Raw genomic sequence first — 25,799 nt, forward strand, 5'->3', positions numbered from 1 at the left:
TCCAATCAGTTGGCCAGATAGTTGTCTTCCAAATTTCTTGGCAGAGATGAGTGAGTGCCTCCTGTGCCACCTCACTTTCTTGAAAGATTTAAATTTTTATTCCATCAATTCCTGGTGTCTTCTTCTTTACCAATTCCTTCAATGCACCTTGGACTTCCTCCTTCAGTATCATTGGCTCTTGATCATATGCTATCTTTTGAAAAAGTTAAACATTAACCATTTCCTTTTGGTACAGTGACTCTGTGTATTCCTTCCATCTTTTCTTGATGCTTTCTGCTTCATTCAATAATTTTTCCAGAGAATCTTTCAATAATGAAAGTCAAGGCTTGAATTTTTTTCTTCAACTTCCCCAGCTTGAGAAATGTTGAGCGTGTTCTTCCTTTTTGGTGTTCTGATTCCAGATATTTGTACATTTTGTTGTAATCTTTGGCTTTATCTTCTCGAGCTGACCTTTGAAATTTTCTGTATCATAAGTATTAAATATTTGAAAATCGACATTTGTTAATAAAAATAAGTCAGATATGTTGTCTATAAAATATGTTCAATCAAAATATATTGAGTGTTTATATTAAGCAGGCTCTGTTAAAGTTGGAAATAGGCTAAGATATAATATTCAGTCTTTTAACTTTGAATATTATTTCAGGTTGGAAGACATATTCTTATCAAATGCATTCTAAGCACACATTTTCTTGAAAGCTAGACTACCAGATACATTTAAAGTGTGTCCTTGATTTATGACTTGATGCTGAAAAGCTGTTTCCCTTTAGGAAAAATTACTCCAAACTTTGTAAGTTTCATACTACAATACAATTTGTTTAATTTCCATTTGAAACACTCAAATTTTGCTTCTTTGTTATACAAAAGTCATAAAAAAGTGAACAATAAATTTAGAATAACTAAAGTTTGTGATTTCAAACTGGCTATAAATGACTGATTGTAAACATGTTATGATAATTAGAATGTGAAAGTAAATAATAAACATAAATGTTTTATTTCTATGTTTCTGGCACATTTTATCAGTTTATGCAATTTGACAAGAATAAACTATGAACATTTAAAGCAATATAACTATGATACTGTTTTTAGGTGCCTTTTAGTTGCTTTCTACTCATAGAGACCCATGAAAACACAAAGAAACACTGCCCAGTCCTACTCCATCCTCACAGTTTTTGATCCGCTTGAGCTCTGCCGCTGAACTATTCCATCTCTTTTGGGGTCTTATTCCTTTTCACTGACACTCCACTTTACAAAGCATATTGTCCTTCCCTGGGCACTAATCCTTCCTGATAACATATCTGAAGTATGAGAAATAAAGTCTTGTAATCCTGGCTTCTAAGGAACAGTATGGCTGTACTTCTTCCAACACAGATTTGTTTGTTCTTCTAACAGTGCATGTTAAGTTCAATATTCTTCTCTAACACCACAATGCATATGCATTAATTCTTCTACAGTCTTCCTTATTAATTGTCCAACTTTCACATTCATATGAGGCTGTTGAAAATATCATGGCTTGGGGCAGACACACCTAAATTCTCTAACTGATATCTTTCTCTTAACCCTTTATAGAGGTCTTGTGTGGTAGATTTGCCTAATGCAATATATCGTTTGATTGATTGACTGCTGCTTCTATAAGTGTTGATTGTAGATCCAAGCAAAATAAAGAATTAGATAAATTCAATTTTTTCTGTGTATATCATTATGTTATTTTTTGGTCCATTTGTGAGAATAATTTTTTCTTTACTTTGAGGTGCAATCCATAATGAAGGTTGTGGTCTTTGATCTCCATCAGTAAGTGTTTTAAATCCAATTCATTTTCAGGCAACAAGGTTGTATCATCTGCATATCAGAGGATCCTCCAATCCTGGTGCTATGCGCTTCTTCATTTAATCCAGCTTCTTGGGTTTTTTTGCTCAGGATACAGATTGAACACATTTTATGAAAAATATACAACAGTCATGTACCTCTTTCCTGATTCTAAATAATTCATTATCCATTTGATCTGTTTGAACAACTGCCTCTTGTTCTATGTACAGGTTCCTCTTGTTCACAGGTTCCACTTGAAGACTATTAAATGTTCTGGAATACCAGTTCTTCACAATGTTATCCATAGCTTGTCATGACCCACACAGTCAAAAACATTTGCATAAAGCATAGGTAAACATCTTTCTGGTTTCTTCTGTTTTCAGCTAAGATCCATCTAAAGTTAGCAATGACATCCCTAGTTCCACATCCTCTTCTGAACCTGGTTTGAGTTTCTAGCAATCCCCTGTCAATGTACTGTTTTTGAATTATCATCAGCAATATTTTACTTACATATGATATTAATCATAATGTTCAATGATTTCCATATTCTATTGGTCACCTCCTTATGAAATAAGTTGGTCAGGTAGCTTTCTTCCAAAATTAATGGCATATATGATTAGTAAGATGGAGGGTCAGAGAAAAAGAGGAAGACCCCCAACAAGATGGATCAGCCAGGTGACATCAAGTGTGGCAGCGGTAGTGAGGTTGGCCCAGGATCGGACATTGTTTCGTTCTGCTGTGCATGAGGTCGCTATGAGTTGGTTCTGACTCGATGGCACCTGACAACAACAACATGATTGAGTGCCTCCAGTGCTGCATCAGATTGTTGAATGCTTTCAATTTTTTTCCATCAGTTCCTGGAGCCTTGTTTGTTGTCAATATCTTTAGTGCAACTTGGACTCCTTCCTTCAGTAATTGCCTTTTGTTTGTTTGTTTTTTAAAGTTTAATTGTGACTTATGTGAAAGTTTACATGGGAAAACATTAGCTTTACATTCATCCTATCATATATTGTTTCATTGCCATGGTTATAATCCCCTCCATGCATCATCAACCAACGAAAGGGTATACCAAAGGGTATACCCTGCAAGCCTGCCCCGCCCCCCAACCCCCGGTCATCAGCACACAGCCCTTCTCCCTCTCTGGGTTTAGAGTCCCCAGCCTCTGAATCTCTCCACGTCATCCATCATCTCTGCCTCTATTGGGTCCCACCGTCCACTCTTCTCTTTTGATAGTCCCAAAGACCTCTGCTCATGGACTGCAAAGTCAATCACTCCCCTCCTTTTGCTATAAAACATCCACCCTTACATTTCCAACCCTCACAGTCGGTCCTGATAGCAATTATTCACTATTGTGCCACATGAGTGTTATCCCTATATCCTTTCATCAGCCCCACCCAAACAAATTGGATACTACTCAGTGGAGATTCTACCCTCCTCCATGCCCTCTGGATCTAAGTTCCCTCTTGAAAGTTTGTAAGCCAATTTATTCTTGCCTTTGTAGCCACCCTCCCCCCATTTTGGGTAGCCAATGTCCAAGTTGCCCATCCCTGTCTACCCTCTGTATCAAAGGGGTGTGAATGATCCTTGCTGTAAAGATTTGTTCCCTCTTTTGAGCTACTGCATTCATAGGTGTAGGTCAAGTTCATCAAATTGTATCAGATTACTCTTTTTTTCCTCTTCTTTCTTCTTCTAGTTGAGTTCTGATCATCTAGCCATTGAAACCAGGTCAAGTGGGTATTATCTGCAAGTGTGGGTGTTCTTGTGCATATGCCCTCTCTTCTTATCAGCTGGATGCTTCACTCTCCACTCTTGTCCTTGGTGGCTATGTCACTGACTCTGGGCCCAGTAATCCCCAGGTCTTGGCACACTACTGGACAGCAAGGTCTCCACCCAGATTTATAGGTGTCTATCTAATATGGTAGGGCTTAGCTTGCAGCTTTATTGCTGTTTTTCCCTCACTTTCCCTTATTGTTGATCAACGTGGTCACCAGTCAGAGCGCATGTCTGCTCATGTATTCCCATTGAGTCTTAGTCTTGGAAGGGGTTTATCCCTGAGGCGTTCTGACCACTTGCCTTGATGTCTCCTGGGCGAGCAACTTGTTTGTTCTTATAGTAGTCAGATGGACTGCCATAATTGCTTTGTAATTTGCCTGTCAGTAATTGGTTTCTAACCATATGCTACCTCTTGAAATGGTTGAAAATTGACCAGTTTTTTTGGACACAGTGATTCTGTGTAGAGTTCCATCTTCTTTTGATGCGTTCTGCTTCATTCAATATATTGCCCAAGGATTCCTTTAATATTGTAAATTGATGTTTGAATTTTTTCTTCACTTTTTTCAACTTGAGAACGCTGAGCGTGATCCTCCCATTACATTTTCTACCTCTAGGTCTTTGCACACGTTATTATAATTCTTGACTTTGTCTTCTTGCGCTACCATTTGAAATTTAAGTTGAATTCTTTGACGTCCTCATTTCTTCCTTTCATTTTATCATCTCTACGCTGGAGAACAAGTTTAAGAGTGTCTTCTGACATCAAGTTTTGTTTTTTCTTTGTTTTCTGTCTTTTTAATTACCTTTTTCTTTCTTTCTTCACGATGTTCTTGATGTTATCCCAGAGCTCTTCTGGTCTTTTGTCACTAGCATCTGATACATCAAATCTGTTCTTGAGATAGTCTCTAAATTCAAGTTGGATATGTTCAAGTTTATATTTGGCTCTCATAGACATATTTTAGTTTTCTTCAGCTTCAACCTGAAATTGCATATGAACAATTTGTATGTTGGTCTTGTTTTGGCTAATGACATTCACTTTTTCTATCATGTCTTCTCACAGATGTAGTCAATTTAATTCTTGTGTATTCCACCTAGTGAGGTCTATGTGTTAAGTCTCTTTTTATGTTGTTTAAAACAGGTATTTGCAATAAATAAGTCACTGATCTTGCAAAATTCTATCATGTGATCTCCAGCATCACTCTTATCACCATAAGCCATATTTTCCAACTGCTGGCTCTTGCATTATGTTCCAGCATTTGCATTCCAGTAACCAGTCATTATCAATACATATTGATTGCCTGTTTGATTGATTTCATACTGAAGAAGTCAATATAATTCTTCAATTTCATTATCACTGGTGTGTAAATTTGAATAATAATAATAATAACTGGTCTTCTTTGCAGGCATATGGATATTATTTTTTCACAAGCAGAGTTGTATTTTAATATAGTGTTGATGAATGCGATGAGTTTCTCTTTAATTTGTCATTTATGGCATAATAAACCATACGATTGTCAGTTTCAAACTGGCCAACAACAACCCATTCAGCTCACCAATGCCTAGGATATTGAACTTCATGTATTCCATTTCATTTTTGACAACTTCCTGTTTTCCTAGATACGTGTTTCGTACATTCCATGTTCTAATTATTAATGGATATTTACAGCTGTTTCTCCTTATTTTGAGTTGAGAATATCAGCAAATAAAGGTCCTGAATACTTTACTCCATTCTCATTATCATGGTCAACTCTACGTTGAGGAGGCAGCTCTGTTACAGTTGTATTTTAAGTGCCTTCCAACCTACAGACTTGTCTTCTGCCACTGTATCTGCCAATATTCTGGTACTACTCTTAATGATTTCATATTGCAGCATTATATCTGACAGTATCCCACAGCTATTCATAAGATTTTTAGTGGCTAAACATTCAGAATTAGTCTGTCTTTCCTTTTTCCTAGTCTGTCTTAGTCTGACAGCACCACTGCCTACCAGGGGTTACCCTTCTAGTGGTATAACTTCCAGCATCATAGCAACATGCAAGCTACCAAAGGCCAATAAACTGACATACAAGTGGTAGAATATAACTTGTTAGCAACCAATTATTTTCAAGAGAATAAAACGAAAGTGCACAGCATTGCTTGGAACTAAATTAAAAACAGAAACCAAACACATAAATATAAAAGTTAGAACAGGAGACCTAATCTGTTTAATCTTTCCTTTGGATCCATCTGTAGGTCTAATAATATTGGTGGCAGTGGTGGTGGTTGTGTGTTATCAAGTCAGTTCCAACTGGTAGTGACCCTGTATAGCCTGTAAATCTTTATGGGATCAGAAAGCCTCATCTTCATCCTTTTGAGTAACTGGTAGATTAGAACTTCCCACTTTGTGTCAGCAGCCCAGTTTATAATCCAGAAAGCTACCAGGGTTCCAATTAATATTAGAGCCACATTTTATTTTTCATCAGAATTTAACCTAAATGGCGGTAAAAAAAATATATATATATATTTTTAAAAACAATGGCCTATTATTTAAGAGAGTAGATACTAATTTAAAATGCTTCTGTCCAGTTTTTTGGGGGAAGGGTCTTGTTATTTACTAACTTAGTGATTCTACTTTTTATTGTGAATTGAATGAACTTTACAGAGTAGATCATCTGTTTTATATTTAACAAAGCTTATAAGGTCAGCGGTTCGAAACTACCAGCCGCTCCGCGGGAGAAAGATGAGGCTTTCTACTCCCGTAAAGATTTACACCCTCAGAAACCCTGTACAGGGTCGCTATGGGTCAGAACTGACGCGACGGCACTTAACAACAACAACATACTTCATTTGATTTCAGATTGCAATCCCCTCCATGTAACATCTGTTACCCCACTTCCTCCCAGTGATTTTGTTTCCATTAAACTTCTTTCCCAACCTTTCTGTATTTTGTTCTTATGTGATTGTTACCCTATGATCTTGAATGTTTTACAATTCCATGGTGTACATACCTTAGTAGTGTTGTTGCCCCACGCCCCACCCCCCAAATCTACTGTTTGCCTGGAAACTGAATCATGGGGGTGTGAGTTCAGTTCCAAACCTGAAAGGTGACCAAGGACCATCGTTTCAGAGTCCTCCATTTTCTATCTGACTAGTAAACTTACTCTTTTAATAATTTTGATTTTTCTTCCACATTTCTCACACTCTACTCAGGACCTTCTAATATAATCATTTATCTCTGGTTAGAAATCGGGCTGTGAACCACAAAGTCAGCAGTTCGAAACTACCAGCTGTTCCACGGGAGAAAGATGAGGCGTTCTGCTCCTGTAAAGATTTACAGCCTCAGAAACCCTGTACAGGGTCGCTATGAGTTGGAACCGACTCCATGGCACATAACCAACAAACCAACCATACATTTGGTATAGGTAGTCAGGTCTCATCTAGTTCTGGTTTCAGAGCTAGATGGAGACTAATGTTCTGTTTTGTTTCATTTCATTGTGCTTCTGTTTTTGTCTTTTCAGGAGTAGAATGTTTCAGGCAAAATAATTTTCATGTATAGGAATAAAACTATAATGTTTAGAACAAACACTTGCCCAATATTATAAGATGCACATGGACTCTGGATGTAGTTTTGGTCTAGCAAGTCCTCTATATAATGAAAAGTGACCTACCCCCTGCCACTAAGCGGATTCCAATGCATAACAACCTTATATTGCATTTCTCAGACTAAATCTTTACAGGAGCAGAGAACCCCATCTTCTCCCTCAGAGCAACTTGTGGGTTTGAACTGCCAGCTTTGCTATTAGCACTCTAATGCTGATCCCACATCACCACAAGGGTTCTAATAGCTCTGGTAGCGTAGTGGTTACGAATCGGGCTGTGAACCTTAAGGTTAGTGGTTCGAAACTACCAGCCGCGCCGCGGGAGAAAGATGAGGCTTTCTATTCCCGTAAGGATTTACACCCTCGGAAACCCTATACAGGGTCGCTATGGGTCGGAAGCGACTCAAAGGCACTTAACAACAACAACAAGGGTATCTATAAATAAAGCAAGATATTATCCTTTCTCACTGATGAGGTCACTAAAATTCAACAATAACCTGCATGTTAGATAAAAAAGAAACCTAGAAAGAATAATGTCACTCAAAATATTTATCTCAAATGCATTAAAATGTATCTACTTTTCATTAACAATTGTGAAGAAAGTATTATGTTGAAAGAGGATTTAAGTTTTCTTTATGGTGATCTCTTTCAATGTTACAGACAATAAAGTGCTTTGCTTGCAAATACCACACACTGAAAACCATACTACTGTGTACATTACAAAATTCATTGTAGTAATTAATTTTTTGCTATACATCATTAGTTTCTACTAAATGAGCTTTCATATGTGCTAGTATCCTAAGACATATTTTTATGAATATATATTGAAATATTTAACTAAAGTGTGTCACTTAAGGCACTTCTAGTTGGAACTTTGCATATTAAAACAACAAAATTACTAACAGAACAGAAAAATATACATAACTTTTTGTTAGAGATGTAGTTTCATATACAGGTATATTTTACTCAGTGCTGGTTATAAAGAGTTCAAATATTTTTTCTTTTTGCGATTTTAAGACACAGTGTGCACAATTAGGCAATTATGCCAAAGCTTTCCCTCTCTATGTGACCTTAAACAAATTCCTAAATTTATATTTTTCTAGCATCTAGCTTGAAGTCCTGGTGTGGCACTGTGTGTTGAAGTGCTGGATTGCAAAGTCGGTTTGAACAGCAAGGTCAGCAGTTCAAGCTCACCAACCATTCCTCTGAAACCCTATGCTGGGTCGCTATGCGTTGGAACAGACTTAACAGCACTTAACAACACCAGCAATGTCTAGCTTTAAATTATGTTTAATGTTGGTGGCCAACAAATGGTCCCTTATTGGCAAGAAAATAATATATCATATATTAAATATATCATATATTTGAAGTCCTGGTATAGTGCTATAGGATAAGCTCAGGACTGCTAACCAAAAGGTCAGAGGTTCAAACTCTCCAGCTGCTCCTCAAAACTCTATACAGGTTCAATATGAGTCAAAACCAACTCAACGGCCCTTAACAACAAATTATTTAAAATGTTGTAACCTTAACAACTTGTTTAATTGTAATTCTTTTACTATAAAAGAATCACTGTGGTTTTGTTATTTAGTTTACGGGATGTATTCATTTTCAGTTGATTACTGTGAGATGGTCATATTAGCCAAGTCTCCACTTCAATTAAGATTTGATCCAAGTTATTTTTCCGTTACGAACAACACACTTGTGTATCTACAACAAACAAAGAATTATAAAATGGTGGAATTGTAAACATAGTACTCGGATATATAATGCCTTAGCACTTTTTGTTGGTGAAAATATTCTACCTATCCTCTGGATCATAGGTCTTCTTATCTGTTTCTATTCTACCTTGGCTGACCTCTCTGTATGTGGCCTATTAGCTAGCTAACTTGTATTCTTTGTTTTGGTTAACCCTATCTTATTTCTGCTCTTTCTCAGAAAAGGTTAGTATATGTGCATTTTAAGCCATATTTTCTAATTCAAAAGACAAGGAACACTTCTCTATAAAGTCCACTTTTTAAATAGGCTGGAGTTAGATGGAGAATAGAGTTTGTCTATTACTCTCATTGAAAAATCAGGACAGTGGATGACAGTTTTAAACAGTTTGTCACTATGAGGTTTTGAAATCAGAAAGCCTATTTTATCAAAACCAGTTTCTCAAGCCTTAACATAAGAGGAAGTTGAAGAGGCCAGTATCATTCGATATTTTGCCTGTAGAATCCTTCAAGATTGCAAATCAAGTCTTGAATTTTTTCTTCAGTTCTTCATGACACATTACCCTACAGTGCCACACCAGGACTCTGAAGAAGTAGTCAATTTCTTCAATTTTATACTCACTAGCTTTTGTGATTGGTGCATAAATTTAAATAATAGTGGTAATAGTTGGTCTAAAATAGTTACTTAGATAGGTTCATGGGATAGTTTCTACTCAAGGTTTAAAGATTATTTGGGGGCATTAGATTTGGGGGGGTTCCCTAGTCTCAGTTAATCCAGTAAATTTGGTTTCTATATGAGTTTAAAGTTCTGTTTCACTTTTTATCAGGATCCATCTAGTAGGTTCTTGATCAAAACATTCAGTAATGGTAAGCAGGCACCATCTCTCTCTCTCTCTCTTTAAATGTTTTATTGTGAATTGTTTGATAGTTTACATGGGAGAACATTAGCTTTACATTCTTCCTACTATATGTCATTTTATTGCCATGGCTACAGTCCCATCCATGCATCATTAACCAACCAAAGAGTATACCCTGCAAGACTGCCCCCTGGTCATCAGCACACAGTCCCTCTCCCTCTCTGGGTCTAGAGTTCCCAGCTGCTCCATCTCTCCATGTTATCGTCTCTGCCTTCATATCTGGTGTCACTGTTTCTCTGGGTAGGGTCCCACACTCCGCTCTTTTCCCTTGATGGTTCCAGGGACCCTGTTTGTGGACTGCAAAGTCAATCCTCCCCTCATTTTGCTACAAAACATCCACTTTTACATTTCCAACCCTCACAGTCAGTCCTGATAGCAATTAGTGACTATTGTGCCACATGAATGCTATCCCCATCTCTTTTCATCAGCCCTGCCCAAACTGATTGGATACTACTCAGTGGAGATTCTACCTTCTTCCTCACCCGCTGGATCTAGCTAAGCTCCCTCTTGAAAGCTTATAAGCCGGTAAATGCTTGCCTTTGTAACCCTGCCCACCCATTTTGGGTAGCCAAAGTCCAAGTTGCCCAGCATCCCTGTCTACCTTCTGTATCGAGGGGGTGGGAATGATCCTCGCTGTAAAGATTTGTTACCTCTTTTGAGCTACTGCATCCATAGGTGTAGGTCAAATTCATCAAATTGTATCAGATTATTCTTTTTTCTCTCTTCTTTCTTCTTCTAATTGAGTTCTGATCATCTAGCCATTGAAGGCAGATCAAGTGGGTATTATCTGCAAGTGTGGGTGTTCTTGTGCATATGCCCTCTCTTCTTATCAGCTGGATGCTTCACTCTCCACTCTAGTCCTTGGTGGCTATGTCACTGACTCTGGGCCCAGGAATACTCAGGTCTTGCCACACTGCTGGCCAACCAGTTTTCCCCCTGGTTTCATAGGAGTCTATTGAATGTGGTAAGTCTTAGCTCGTAGCTTCATTGCTGTTTCTCTCTCACTTTCCCTTATCGGTGACCAACATGGTCATTAGTCAGAGTGCATGTCTACTCATGTATGCCCATTGAGTCTTAGTCTTGGAAGGGGTTTTTCCCTGAGGTGACCCTACCACTTGCCTTGATGTCTCCTGGGTGAGCAACTTGCTTGTTCTTGTAGTAGTCAGATGCACTGCCGTAATTGTTTTGTATTTTTCCTGCCGGTCTTTCTTTCAAGAAGTATCTTCTATTTTTCTGGCCATTCCAGTCTGGTCTGTTTGTCCTTTCAAATGGAAATTTTCCACTTTGGAAGATTCTGGATGGGGTTCAGGATTCCACCTATGTTCTTATGCAATGCAGAGGCTCCACAGGGTGCCTCCTTCACTGGGCTTGTTGTAGCCCCCTTTTAGGTATTCTAATCAGTAATAGGCAGAAGACAGACTTAGAAGCTTTCTCTGGTGATATTTCTGGCATCTGACAATATTCTTGTGCTATTCATCATACTTCAATATTTAATATTGTGGAGTCCTAGTATAGTGCTGTGGGTTAATGTGCTGGACTGCAAAGTTGGTTTGAACTGCAAAGTGGGCAGTTCAAGTTCACCAGCTGTTCCTGGGAAACCCTATACAGGGTCGCTATGGGTCAGAACTGACTCAAAGGCACTTAACAACAATAACAACATCTAAAACTCAACCAAGTCCCACTCCTAGCCCTAGCCTAACCCTTACCAATCACCCTAACACTACAGGAAGTCCTTGGCCTACCCAGTGCTAGCCATAGACCTAACCCTAATCCTCTATGTCCTCAAAAGAAATGCAATTAGTGCAGAAATGGAAAGCACCCAGAATAACAAACAATTCTGGGAAAAACAACAATTTTAGAGGATTCATCTTCACAATTTTAAAACTTACTACAAAGTTAGCATCAAGATATACTGATAATAGTATAAGGACCATCATATACACCAATGGAATAGAATTGAGAGCCTAGAAATAAGCTCGTGGTCAACTGATTTTGACAAGGCTGCCAAGAATAATTAATGGGGAAGGACAGTGCTTCCAACATGTGGTATGCTAAGACAACTGACCTTAGAGAGTTCACCTAAACTCTGTGTGCCTAAACTTCATTTGTCAATGGAAATATTAATAATATTGACTTAATTATAAGTACAAATGATTTAATACATGTTAAGTCCTTAGAGAATTTGTTGTTAAGTGCAGTTGAGTCAGTTCTGACTCAAAATGACCTAGGTGAGGTTTCCAAGGATTGACTGATGTGTCTGAGCTACCAATCTTCTGGTTAGCAGTCCATTGCTTATCCTACAGTGCCACACCAGGACTCCTTTTACTCTTATTATCTGTAAAATTTCTATAACAAAGGGAATCTCTCATAAGACTGTAATTAAGATACCATAGTTTTTGTCCCTTAAAAGGAATTAGTGATACATTTTGTCTATGGGAATTTCTTAACTATTATTCACTGTACTGATTACCCAAATGAAGTGAAAATTAACTTTGCAATTATAAAAAGTAGTGGTATTTTTTTTTTTTTCATTTAAACATTGAAAAGTCAGGTCTCTAAAAGAAATGGCCTCATGAAAAGAAAAAATTAAAAATGATAACCAAAGAGAAGAAAAAAAGAGGGAAGTAAGGTTAGGGAGGAAGCAGAGATGAAAGGAGGAAGTGGGCAAGGAAGAGAGATCTGTGAGAGAATATCAACATTTGGACATCTTGCTTTATAGGGAAACAGCATTGTTTTACAATAACACATTGTGTTTGCTAGGTGTTACCTGATAGTGACCCTATGTACGATAGTATGAGACTTTGTCTATCCCTACATCATCCTCAATATCATTGCTGTAGTTATTCTGTCAATCCATCTCATTAAGGGTCTTACTCTTTGTCATGTACTTTAGCAAGCATGATGTTCTTCCATGGGGTTTTGTCCCTCATGATATCATTCCCAAGGTACAAGAGAAAAAGTTGTCATCCTTACTTCTAAGGAGTATTCTGGCTCTACTTTTTCCAGGACAGATGTGTTATTCTGGCAATCCATGGTATATTCAGTATTCTTTGCCAACACCATTATTCAGAGGCATCAATTCTTTAGTTTTCCTTATTCATTGACCAGTTTTTGCATGCATATGAGGTGATTTAAAATACCATGGCATGGGTCAGTTACAACTTAATGTTCAAAGTGTCATCTGTTTTTAATACTTTAAAGAGTTTTGTTGTTGTTGTTGTTTTGCAGCAAGAGATCTGCCCAATGAAATACTTCATTTGTTTTTTTGATGACTGCTTCCCTGAACATTAATTGGAGATCTAAGTATAATGAAATCCTTAATAATGTCAATATTTTCCCTGTATCATGATGTTGCTTATTGTGAATGTGTCCTGTTTTGTGAATATTCTCTTTTTTTTTTAATGTTGAGGTGTCATTAATATTGAAGGCTGTGGTTACAAGTCAGGCTGCTAACCTCAAAATCAGCAGTTCAAATCTACCAGCTTTTCCATTGGAGAAAGATTTACAACCTCAGAAACCCTATACAGGGTAGCTATGAGTTGGAACTGACTTCTGAGCACATAGCTACCATTACCACCAGTCTTTGATCTACATCAGCAAGTGTTTCAAGTGGTGATTTGAATGTGAAAGTTAGAAACAAAGAATTATCCTCAGTAGAAGATATAATCTTGGTGTTTGAAAAGATACCATAAAAACCATGGTAAAATTTTGCAAGACCAACAATTTATTCATTATAATTATCATTTTCAACAAACCAAACTGCAACTATATCCGGTTCTCATTGGATATAATACACAGGAATCAAAACAACTGCATCTGTGGAAAGAGACATTGGAGAAACTCAGTGTGAGCCATCAGAAGAAGACCTTTAAAATCATGTTATCAATCCTAATTCCCTATACATGTGAAAGTTGGACAATGATAAGAAGACTTCAGCAGAAACAGTGCAGTTGAATCATACTGTTGCTGAAGAGTATTGAAAGTATTTAATAGAAGACTTCCAGAAGAAGAAACAAATCTGTTTTGGAAAAAATACAGCCATAATGTAAAGGATTGCAAGACTACATCTCACATACTTTAGACATATTGCCAGTAAGTACCAGTCTCTAGAGAAGGACATCATACTTGGTACAGTGGAGAGTCAGCAGCATCTAAAAAGAGTAAGGCCTTCAATTAGATGGATTGACAGTGGCAGCCACAATGAGCTCAAGAATAAGAATTATGAGTGTGATGCAGGAGCAGTCATGGTTTCATACTGTTGTGCACAGGGAACCAACTCAACAGCATCTCACAACATCAACCACATACATGTGATTTTTTCCCATTTGGGAATAGCGGTTTATTTGGTATGTTAATGAGGCCATATCAGTGTTGGGTGTGTCTTGAAACAATTACTTTTGAGATGAAACAGAGCAGACTAGGAACAGAAACATGCAAGCATGTGTGGTAGAAGATAGATGCTACTTCACATGAGTATTGCCATGCATCAAAGGAATCAAAGTTGAAAAAGCACAAGTACCTTTCCCCAGAGCTAACACAGAGAGAAAACCTTGCCCTGAACCAACACCCTGATTTCATACTTCTATAATCTTGAACTATGAGGAAATAAATATCTGTTCATAAAAACCACCCATTTGTTTTATTTCTGTTATAATACCACAGCACTGAGAAACAAAGAAAAATTTAATTGGATTGGACATTTTAAGTTGTAGTAGTTGTTAACACTCATAATTTTTATTGAAAGCTATGGAATCTGCTCAAATTTTTGTCCAGGATTAAGAAAGAATAAGTATACCAATTGAATTAAACCCTAATCCACTGCCATTGAGTCTACGCTGACTCATCCCGACCCCATGTAGGATTTCAGAGGCTATAAATCTTTATGGGAGCAGAAAGTGTCTTCTTTCTTGCTAAGAGTAGCTTGTGTGCTTAAACCACCAACTTTGTGGCTAGTAGAGTGCAATGCTACTCCCATAGCATTATTATGAGAGTTAAAGTTTTGTATCAATTAAGTGGGCCTGGATTCTCAGTAGCTTAGCAGTAGAGATGTCGTTATCCCCCTAATGAGATCTAATGCAATGTAATTAACTCAGTGATGAGTTCTGTTATGAGCAACCAATCAATTGAAAGAATGTTTCCTCAGGGAGGGGACATGGCCTGCTTCCAACATATTAGACACTCAGGCAAGGCTTGTTTGTTCTTGCTGGGTTGGGCCTTCCATCTGACTAACTCTCCAATGTACAGTTCTTTGAACTTGAGCCAGTGATCTGTTCTAGTTTTTGCTTGCCTGCTGGATCTGCCTTACCTACTGATCTTAGATCATCTGATCCAGATTTGGGACTCTCCCACCTCTACAACTATGTGAGCAATTTTCTTGAAATAAACTTCTCTTTATAAATACGTATATACATTTCACTGGTTCTGTTTCTCTAGAGAACCCCGCCTAAGACATTGGGTTGTGAGAGTGGTTCTAGAGAAACAAATTCATAAGAATGGATTTTCTGACTAATTTTAATCGCATTGATAATTATACTTCTATTAGCAAAGATTGTTGTTGTTGTAATGTGTCATCGAGTTGGTTCCGACACATAGCGAGTCTGTATTGGGTTTCTGAGGAGCAGCTAGTGAGCTTGAACTGCCAACCTTGCAGTTCCAATGGCTTTGCAGTCTAGCGCATTAACCCACAGAGCCGCACCAGGATGTGTAAAGAAAGTGCTGCTAATTCATAGCATGAGGTAGCAAAGTTAATACGCAAAACATCACCATGTGTAGATCAAGCATTGATGACAAGCCAGAGTCTGGGTGATAGTGTGTCCTTATACTTTTCTACATTTTTTTTCAGTTTGAGAAGTATAAGGAAGCTAGTCAGTTGATCCTACTGATTACAGACCAAGTGGCAAAGCAAAGAGACTTGCTCAGGGCTTCTGAGTTACAATTCAAGCAAAGCATAAAAAACCTCAAAATTTCCAACTGTGCCCTTAATGAGAGCCTTATTTCTTATAGTAAAGATCAGATATTGCTAAGAACCAAACCCAGTCTTATCATAAGAGTGACTAAATTATAGCACCAATTGAGTTTCTTATCTCTAATGATGTCTGATGTAAAAATGAGGGCACTGATTGGGAAGAAATGAAACTGTGAAACCTAGGAAAGGGACACATGGGTAGATAATCAGGAATCTGGGGATACCGAACACCTGAGTTCTATGGAATCACTCGTGACAACAGTACTGCCCCTCCCACCTGAAGAGATTACTTTGCTGATCCATTATCAGTAAAACCATTATCCCCTTTGCCCACACTTGATGAGGTTATCCTAACTGTGCCTGCTGAGACGATGTCTGAGGCACTGTCCAGGGCATCACCTAAGGTAGATGTCTTGCAAGATATTTCTGAATGTCCCCAGGAAACATCTCCACCAATTATTGCTTCTAGACCTATAACTTGATTTAAGTCCCAGTGAGCACAAAAGGTTAAGTACAAGTTGTGACCCAGGAACAACACTAAAAAAGAAAACAAACTGCTTGATTTTTCTAATACATACAAAAGAAACCTGGAGAACATGTGGGAATGGCTATTAATGGTGTGGGCTTATGGTGTAAGGAACATAAAGTTTAATCATTCTGGGTTTATCGATATGGAACTACTAAGCACAGATTCTTCATTCATTGTTTCAGCTTGAGAATCTCAGAGAGGATCTAATGGTTTATTTACTTCAGTGAATCATGGATTGCAGGGTGGTCAGCACTCCATCAAGTTGAAGTACCAGACCTACCTTGGGATTGATTCTACAGAGCTAGAAATCCAGAGACTTTGAATGTTGTTAGAGTGGCTATATCGAGTTTGAACCATAAACCCACACATGGAGCGCCCAGAAGACACACATTTTCTCACAACAGTAGGGAACAAATTTGTGAAGGGAGGTTCAACCTCCCTAAAGACTGCTATGATTGCTATTTTATGTAAGCCAGATATAACAGTGATAACTACCCTAATTTAATTAAGACACCTAACTATAATGAGGCTGATTACACTCCCTGGTGATAGGGGCCTAGTGGAAGCACTTGATAAAGACAATGTGGGTGTGGTTTTCATTATGGATGGCAGAATCAAAGTAGCAATCAGAATAGTCTAACTCATGTGGACTTAATGGCATTTGCTACTTAGACTGGGTGTCCCAAGATGTGAAATAGATAGACTAAGTATGTATCTGATTTGTACAAGAGGAAGAATTTTACTTAAAGATTGCTATAGTCTATATTGAATCTCCAGAATAGAGAGCCATGGCCTTTCAATCAATTCCCAGACAAGCCAGTTTACAGACCTATAACCCCTTGAATGAAGGGGTGGTCAGATCCCCTTGAGGAAGGATCACACTATCCAGCCAGCTGTTAGTCTTTTTCCCAAAATTACCCAAAGGGATGTTCATCCCTTTACAAGATTGACTTCTCATTGGGGAAAAGGAAATAATCGGAATTTGGGGGGATTACAGGATACTGGCTCTGAATTGACACTAATTCCAGGAGATCCAAAACATCACTGTGGACCACTAGTCAGAGTGTGTGTTTGGTGGTGGTGGTGGTGGAGAGCATATGAAGGTAAAGTTATTAATTGAATTTTAGCTAAGGCCCATCTCACTGTGGGTTCCTGAACTCATTCTGTAGTGATTTTCCTAGTTCCAGATTGCATAATTGGAACAAACATACTCAGCATCTGACAAAGCCCCACATTGGATTCCTGAAATGTGGAATAAGGGCTGTTGTGGTGAGAAAGATCAAATGGAGGTCATTAGAACTACCTTTAACTAGGAAAATATTAAACCAAAAACGAAGGTTGCATTTCTGGAGAAATTGCAGCAATTGGTGCAAAAATCAAGAACTTAAAGGATGCAGGTGATTCCCACCACATTCTCACTTAACTTGCCTATCTGGCCTGTGAAAAAAACAGATAGATCTTGAATAATGACAGGGGATTGTTGTAAACTTAACCAGGTAGTGACTCTAATTGAGGCTGCTGTTCTAGGTGTTGTTTCATTGCCGCAGCAAATTAACGCATATCCTGGTACCTGATATGTAGCTATTGATCTGACCAATGCATTTTTCTCAATTCCAGTTTAGATGGATCCCCAGAAGCAGTTTGCCTTCAGCTGATAAGGCCAACATACATTTTTAAATGTACTTCCTCAGAGGTACACAAATTACAGCACTATGTCACATTTTACACTGTAAGGACTTTGATCACCTTTCTTTGCAGAAAGACATTGCACATTGATGACGTTATAATGGTTGGACCTAGTAAGGGAGAAGGCTAAATGACTCTAGGCTTATTGGTGAAACATCTGTGTCCTGCTGCTGGTGGTGGTCATGTGCCATGGAGTTGGTTCCCACTCATAGCAACCCCGTATAGGGGTTCTAAGGCTGTAAATCTTTATGGAAGCAGAATGTCTCTTTTTTCCACAGAACCACTGGTAGTTTTGCACTTCTGACCTTGGGGTTAGCAGCCCAACTAGTAAGCACTACAGTACCAGAGCTTCTTGTCTGCATGCTAGAGGGCAGGAAATTAATCTCATAAAAATTCAGGCACCTTGCACCTGAGTGAAATTTCTAGGGATTCAGTGTTGTGGGGCATGTTGAGATATTCCTTCTAAAGCGATGTATAAGTTATTGCATCTGGCACAGCCCAGAACAAAAAAGAAACAATGCCTGGTGTTTCTCTTTGGGCTTTAAGGCAACATATCCCTCATTTGGATGTGCTGCTCCAGTCTAGTATTAGTTACTTGAAAAGTATGTCTTTTTGCATGGGTCTCAGAAAAAGAGAGGTCTCTGCATTAGATTCAGGCTGTCATGTAAGCCTCTCTGTCACTTGGACCATATGATCCAGCTGATCCAATGGTGCTTCTGTGGCCATCCTTATTCACTAACTTTTGCATGCATATGAGTTATTGAAAATACCATGGCTTGAGTCAGGCACAAACTGTTCTCAAACTGACATCTTTGCCCTTCAACACTTTAAAGAGGTCTTTTGTACACAGCTACCACTTGTCTGTCAGCATGTTGTACTGTGGTGGCTTACATGTTACTGTGATTCTGGAAGCTATACAACAAGTATCTAAAATACTAGCAGGGTCAGGTTTCACAGTGGACAGGTTTCAGTTGAACTTCTCAATGAAGACAGACTAGGAAGAAGGAGAGACTGACTGCTTGTGGATATTTAATCACTGAAAACCTGATATATAGCAGTGAAACACTGTCAGCATCAAATTGACTGTATCTGTGGAAAGAGATGGTGGAAAAGCTCCATATCATCAGCCAAAACAAGGCCAGTAGTAGACTGTGGAACAGACTATAAGTTGTTCATATGCAAATTGAAGCTGAAGCTGAAGAAAATTAAAGTAAGTCCATGAGAGCCAAAATAGTACCATAAGTTTATCCCAGCTGAATTTAGAGATTAGTTGAAGATAGATTTGATATATTTGACACTAAAGACAGAAGACCAGAAGAGTTGTAAGATGGCATGAAGAACCTCATACTGGAAGAAAGCAGAAGGTTATTAAGAAGAGAAGAATGAAAGTAGAGACCAAAATGGATATCAGAAAAGATAGTGATACTTACTGTCTAGCAAAGAAACAAGGTAAATGGAAGAAGTGAGGAGTTACAAGAGATGAAGAGAGAACTTCAATGTTCTTCTAAAGAAGACAAAGTCAAATATTATAAAGAAATTAATGAAGACCTGGAATTAGAAAAACAAAAGGAAAGAACATGCTCAGCATTTCTCAAGTTGAAGGAACTGAAGAAAATATTCAAGCCTTGACTTCTGGTATGGACAAAATACTCTCTCTCATACTTTCTCATAATTTCAAAATACTCTCTCTCATACCTCTCATACTTTCATCTATCATACTTCAGACATATTTTCCAGAAGGACCAGTCCCTGGGAAAGGGTATCATATTTGGTAAGGTGGAGGATCAGAGAAAAAGAGGAAGACCCCCAGCGATTGGCAATGTGGCAGCATCAATGGGCTCAAGTGTGGCAACAATAGTGAGGTTGACCCAGGATCGGGCAGTGTTTTGTTCTGCTGTGCATGAATGAGGTTGCTATGAGTCTGTACCAACTCGATCGCACCTAACAACAACAAAAATGGGCAAAATATTGACTGATGTAGAAAGCATTAAAAGGAACTGGAAGGAATACAGAGAGTCACTGTATCAAAAGAAACTGTTGATGTTCAACTGTTTTAAAAGGTAGCATATGATCAAGAGCCAATGATCCTGCAGATGTCCAAGATTCATGCAAGTAATTTGCAAAGAACAATATGCTGAGTATAGATGTAATACAAACTGAAATATTTCAACAAATTTATGTTACACTGGAGACACTCACTGATCTATGCCAAGAAATTTGGAAGACAACTACTTCGCTAACTGACTAGAAGACATCCATATTTGTGCCCCTTCCAAAACGAGGTGACGCAGTGGAATGAGGAAATCATCAGAAATTATCAGTGACATCCCATTCAAGTAAAGTTTTACTAGAATAACACAAAATACTTGAAGCCATACATTGACAAAGAACTTCCAGAGATTTAAACCAGATTCAGAAGAAGACATGGAATGAGGGATGTCATTGCTCACATCAGATGGTTCTTGGCTGAAAGCAGAGAATACCAGAAAGATGTTTACCTGTGCTTTATTAACTATGCCAAAAGCTTTTGATTGTGTCGTTCATGGAAAACTATGGACAACATTGTGAAGTATGAGTATTCTGGACCACTTAATTATGTTCTTGAGGAACCTATGCATAGACCAAGAGGCAGTTATTCAAACAGAACAAGAGAACATTAAGTAGTTTAAAATTAGGAAAGATGTGTGCCAAGGCTGTATTCTTTCACCATAATTACTCAACCTGTAGGCTGAGCACATAACCTAAGAAGCTGGATTATAGGAAGAAAAATGTGGCATGAGGATTGGAGGAAGACTCATTAACAAGATGTGATATGCAGATGATACAACCTTTCTTGCTGAAAGCCAAGAAGACTTAAAATACTAACTGATGAAAATATAAGACCACAGCCTATGGTATGGATTATATCTCAATGTAAAGAAAACAAAATTCCTCACCACTGGACCAATAAACAACATCCATATAAATGGAGAAAAGATTGAAATTGTCAAAAACTTCATTTTTCTCAGAAAAATGAACACTCTTGGAAGCAAGTCAAGAAATTAAATGATGTATTGCATTAGTCAAATCTGTTGTACAAGAACTCTTTAAAGTGTTCAAGATAGAGATGTCAGTTTGAGGACTAATGTGTGCCCAGTACAAGCCATGGTATTTTCAATAATCTCATATACTTGTGAATGTTGGACATTGATTAAAGAATAATCCATTGTAGAAGAACTGATGTAGAAGAATTGATACATTTGAGTTATGGTGTTGGAGGAGATTACTGAAAGAAAGTACTAGGGGCTACCAAAAGAACAAACAGATCTGTTTTGGAAGAAGTACAGCTAAAGCGCTCCTGGGAACCTTGATGGCTAAACTTCGTTTCTCATACTTCAGAAATATTATCAGGAATGATAAATCCCTGGAGAAGGATGTCATGTTTGGTAAAGTGGAAGGTGCAAGAAAGAGAGGAAAACCCTCAACGATATGGATGGGCACTGTGACAACAGCAATGTGCTCAGGGGGAACAATGATTGTGAGGTTGGCCCAGGACCTGAAAGTGTTTCATTAAGTTGTGTGTAGGTTTGCGATGAGTCCATATCGACTCAATGGCAGCTAATAACAACAAAAGCAACACACACACAAATTATATTTAGGATTATTGCTATGCTAAGTGATTTTATTATGTTATTTGAAACTTATATGGCTATTATTGTTGTTGTTGGGTGACATGGAGTTAGTACTGATGCATAATACCCTATGTACAACAGAACAAAACACCGCCCGGTCTTTGTCCAACCTCATAATTGTTCCCACGCTTGAGTCCATTGATGCTGCCACTTTGCCAATCCATTTCACTGGGGTCTTCCTCTTTTTCGCTGACCCTCCACCTAACCAAACATGATATCCTTCTCCAGAGACTGGTCTGTCATGACAATATGTCCAAAGTATGAGAGACAAAGCCTCAAAGCCTGGCCATCCTGGCCTCCAAGGAACATTCTGGCTGTACTTCATCCAGCACAGATCTGTTTGTTCTTTTGGAAGTCCATGGTACTTTCAATATTCTCCTCCAACACCAAAACTCAAATGCATCAATTCTTTTACAATCTTCCTTATTAATCGTCCAACTTTCACATTCATATTTGGTGATTGATAATACTATGGCTTGCATCAGGTGCACCTTAGTCCTCAAGCTGACATCTTTGCTCTTCAACACTTTAAAAAGGTCTTGCGCAGATGATTTGCCTAATGCAATACATCATTTGATTTCTTGGCTGCTGCTTCCATGAGTGTTTATGGTTGATCGAAGAAAAATGAAGTCTTTGACAACTTTAATCTTTTCTCTGTTTATCAGAATGTTGTTTATTGGTCCAGTGTTGAGGATTTTTGTTTTCCTTACATTGAGATGCAAAACATATCAAAGACTATAGTCTTGACCTTCATCAGTAAGTATTTTAAGTCCTCTTCACTTTCAGCAAACAAGGTTGTATCATCTGCATAATGAGTCTTCCTTCAATCCTGATGCCACATTTTTCTTCATATAACCAAGATTCTCAGATTATTTGCTCAACATATAGGTTGAATAAGTATGGTGAAAGAATATAACCCTGTCGCACAACTTTCCTAATTTTAAACTATTCAGTGTTCCCATGTTCTTTTCAAACAACTGCCTCTTGGTCTAGGTACAGGTCCCTCATGAGTACCATTAAGTGTTCTGGAATACTCATACTTTGCAATGTTTTCCATAGCTTTTCATGGTCCACACAAGCAAAAGTCTTTGTGTAGTCATTAAACACAAGTAAACATATTTCTGGTGTTCTCTGACATCAGCAATGATATCCCTCATTCCATGTCCTCTTCTGAATCCAGCTTAAACCTCTGGAAATTCTCTGTCAATGTATGTTTGCAGCTGATTTTGTATTACCTTTAGTAAAACTTTACTCTCATGGAATATCAAAGATATTGTCTGATGATTTCTGCATTCCATTGGGTCACTTCTCTTTGTAATGGGCACAAATATGGATCTCTTCCAATTCGTTGGCCAGATAGTTGTCTTCCAAATTTCTTGGCAGAAATGAGTTGAGTGCCTGCAGTGCCGCCTCACTTTGGTTATATTTTCCCAAACCTCTGGAAATGTGGTCTGACAAATGACTTTTGAGTCAAGATAGTGCCTAGGTTGCCCAAACATTGTTGCTTGCTTAGAGTTTTGCTTTGTTACCTGACATCTAAAGAACTAAAAATAGAGTATTTAAGAAAAAGATGTGTATAAGAATCCATTTGAATCATGTACATTGTTTAAGCACATGACTTAGCACCATCCATTTTACCACTCTCGCCTCTTGCTTTTCTTACTGCTGCATGCCTGACCTTTTTTTTTTTTTTTTGCCTCCACAATTTTTAAGTGAACCTTGGTGACACAATGACTAAGGTGCTTAGCTGCTAATAAAAATTGTTGATGATTTGAACCCATTTATTATTCTGCAGGAAAATGACAAAGAAAATATTCCACAAAGATTACATCCTTGTAAACTTTATGGGGCATTTCAACTCAATAGTTGTTTAAATTGTAAAGAAAACTGCCTTTATCAAGTATTAAATCCTTTGCCATATTGTTAGATGCAGGATCTGTCCACCACATTACTCATCCAAACAATTTTTGGTACGGAGAGCAGTCCATGTATCCATTTTCTAGTTTTCATGAAAAGATAATTATTTAGAATTTGTATTTATGTTATATCGACTGAGTAGAAGTCACTCATTTTTATTTGTTTTGCTTGTTATCTATGGGTATGTACTTAATTTTTAATCACTCTTATGCAAAATCCATGTGTGCCATTCTATTACTATATTCTAATCCAGAATAAGAGACTTTGGGGAGTAGTTAGAACACTAAATTAAGCATCATCATAGCTCTTAATTATGTTTTGAAATTATTTCAGATGGTACTAGTCATCTAAGCATAAACCAAGCATTACAGTAAATAGGTGTGAAGTAGCCAGGTAAATACTCCTAACACTAGTTTGTTTTTTTGTTTGTTTGTTTGTTTGTTTTCCAGTTTATTAAGAACACCACTAATGAAAAGCAGAAGATTCTTATTTTTAGTTAAAAAAATTACTTTATATATGTACAATGAAAATATTCAGAGACTGAAAACTGAAATTCTTCTAAATATCTGTGTGTTAAAATAGAAGCCAAACCTTATTTTATCTACGCAAACATGACTGAGTAAGGTATACAAATTGTTCTTCATTAGATATTGTTTGAGAATGTTGGAAAAGAAAAGGAAAAGCTCCAAGGAATAATGAACAGGCTCATTTGACAAAACTCCCCCACTATGCTAACAAATGAATAATTCAAAGGTAAAACATTGTTGTTTAATGGTTTACCCCTTAGCTATAGTCACTAATTTTATTGGAGGGTTTCTTATACATATTGTTTTAAGCACTTGGTATTTAGGTTAATAGTCAGTCACTTTTATTATTGAAGAACTTAAGTTTATGTCATTTTTTTTTATACTTTGCTTTAGGGGACTCAGTGGCTAAACATAGCACTTCAGTGATTTTTCAAATGTTCCAATATTTGGCATTTGAAAATGTAAGCTAAAGCACAAGATGAAAATATAGTTTAAGTGTAATTAGCTTTCTTTAATCATGTAAATACAAAGCTAACATTATGCTTTAGATAGCCATTGTCCTAGATGATCTTGGTTATGATTCATTAATTAAAAACAACTGATCAATGGTTCCTTAATCAATCATTTATTAATAAATTGACCTTGGGTTCCTCTCAGAAGCAATGTAAATTGTTTTAGAAGAAATGCAATTGAAACATAAAAAGTACAACTTGAAAGTAGTTTTACAGAATAAGTTCTGAGTAACATAGTTTAATAATTAAAGAAACAAACAAAAAACATCCCTAACTACCTAAACAATAATAGTAGTCTATCTTGGGAGAGGGTCTAGAATGTGATGAGGGACACTTCTGTGTCATATTGCACAGGGATTGCTGACAGTTTATGATGGAGCACTGTGAAGAACCCTCTTGTAGTCTAGATCACACCTTAAGCATTAGGAATCATTTGAACAATCTGAAACCTGTGATGCACTAAATGAAATCATAGAAACAATGATCCTCCAATTCAAATCAAATCCTATCTACATAGATCCCCAAATAAGCATTTGACAAAAGAAGAGGTATACCCATTTCCAGACATATCTCAGTATCTACTGTCCTTCAATAAAATATTATGGTGTACACAATAAAGGAAAAAGCCATGGTCAAAGAGACCAAGTGACCAATGAAAGGATACTCTGGAACACACTAGATGTGGACAATTTTAGGTATGGACTTCAAATAACTCTGATTAATATGCTTAAGAATCTAGTGAAAGAGATGGACAGTTTGTATGAACATAAGGTAAATTTAAATAGTTGAATGTAGGTGGCACAGAGATAAAACTTTAAAAATTAGTCATTTTGGAAAGCTTGTGTATTAGTTTTGAATAGACACCATAAATGTAATGATTTACACAACACAACTTTATTAACTCTCAGTTCTGGGTTTTAGAAGACCCGCTGATCTTCTGCTTGGAGTTTACACAAAAAAATAACCAAGGTGTGAATGGGACTGCATTCTTTTCTAAAGGTTGAAAAATCCACATCCAAACTCACTCAGTCTAGTGACCAATTTCAATTCCTACAAGTTGAAAGACTGAGATTTTGGTCTACTCCATTTTCAAACAAGTAGTTTTTAATAGATGCTTCTCATGCTTCAGATCTTGCTTACTTCTTCTGTTGCATTTCTTCTTCTCCAGCCAAAGAAAACTCTCCTAATTTAAGGAAGCTCCATTTGATGATA

This window comes from Chrysochloris asiatica, unplaced genomic scaffold (genome assembly GCF_000296735.1).
Source record: "Chrysochloris asiatica unplaced genomic scaffold, ChrAsi1.0 scaffold00010, whole genome shotgun sequence".
In the NCBI taxonomy this organism is placed as follows: domain Eukaryota; kingdom Metazoa; phylum Chordata; class Mammalia; order Afrosoricida; family Chrysochloridae; genus Chrysochloris; species Chrysochloris asiatica.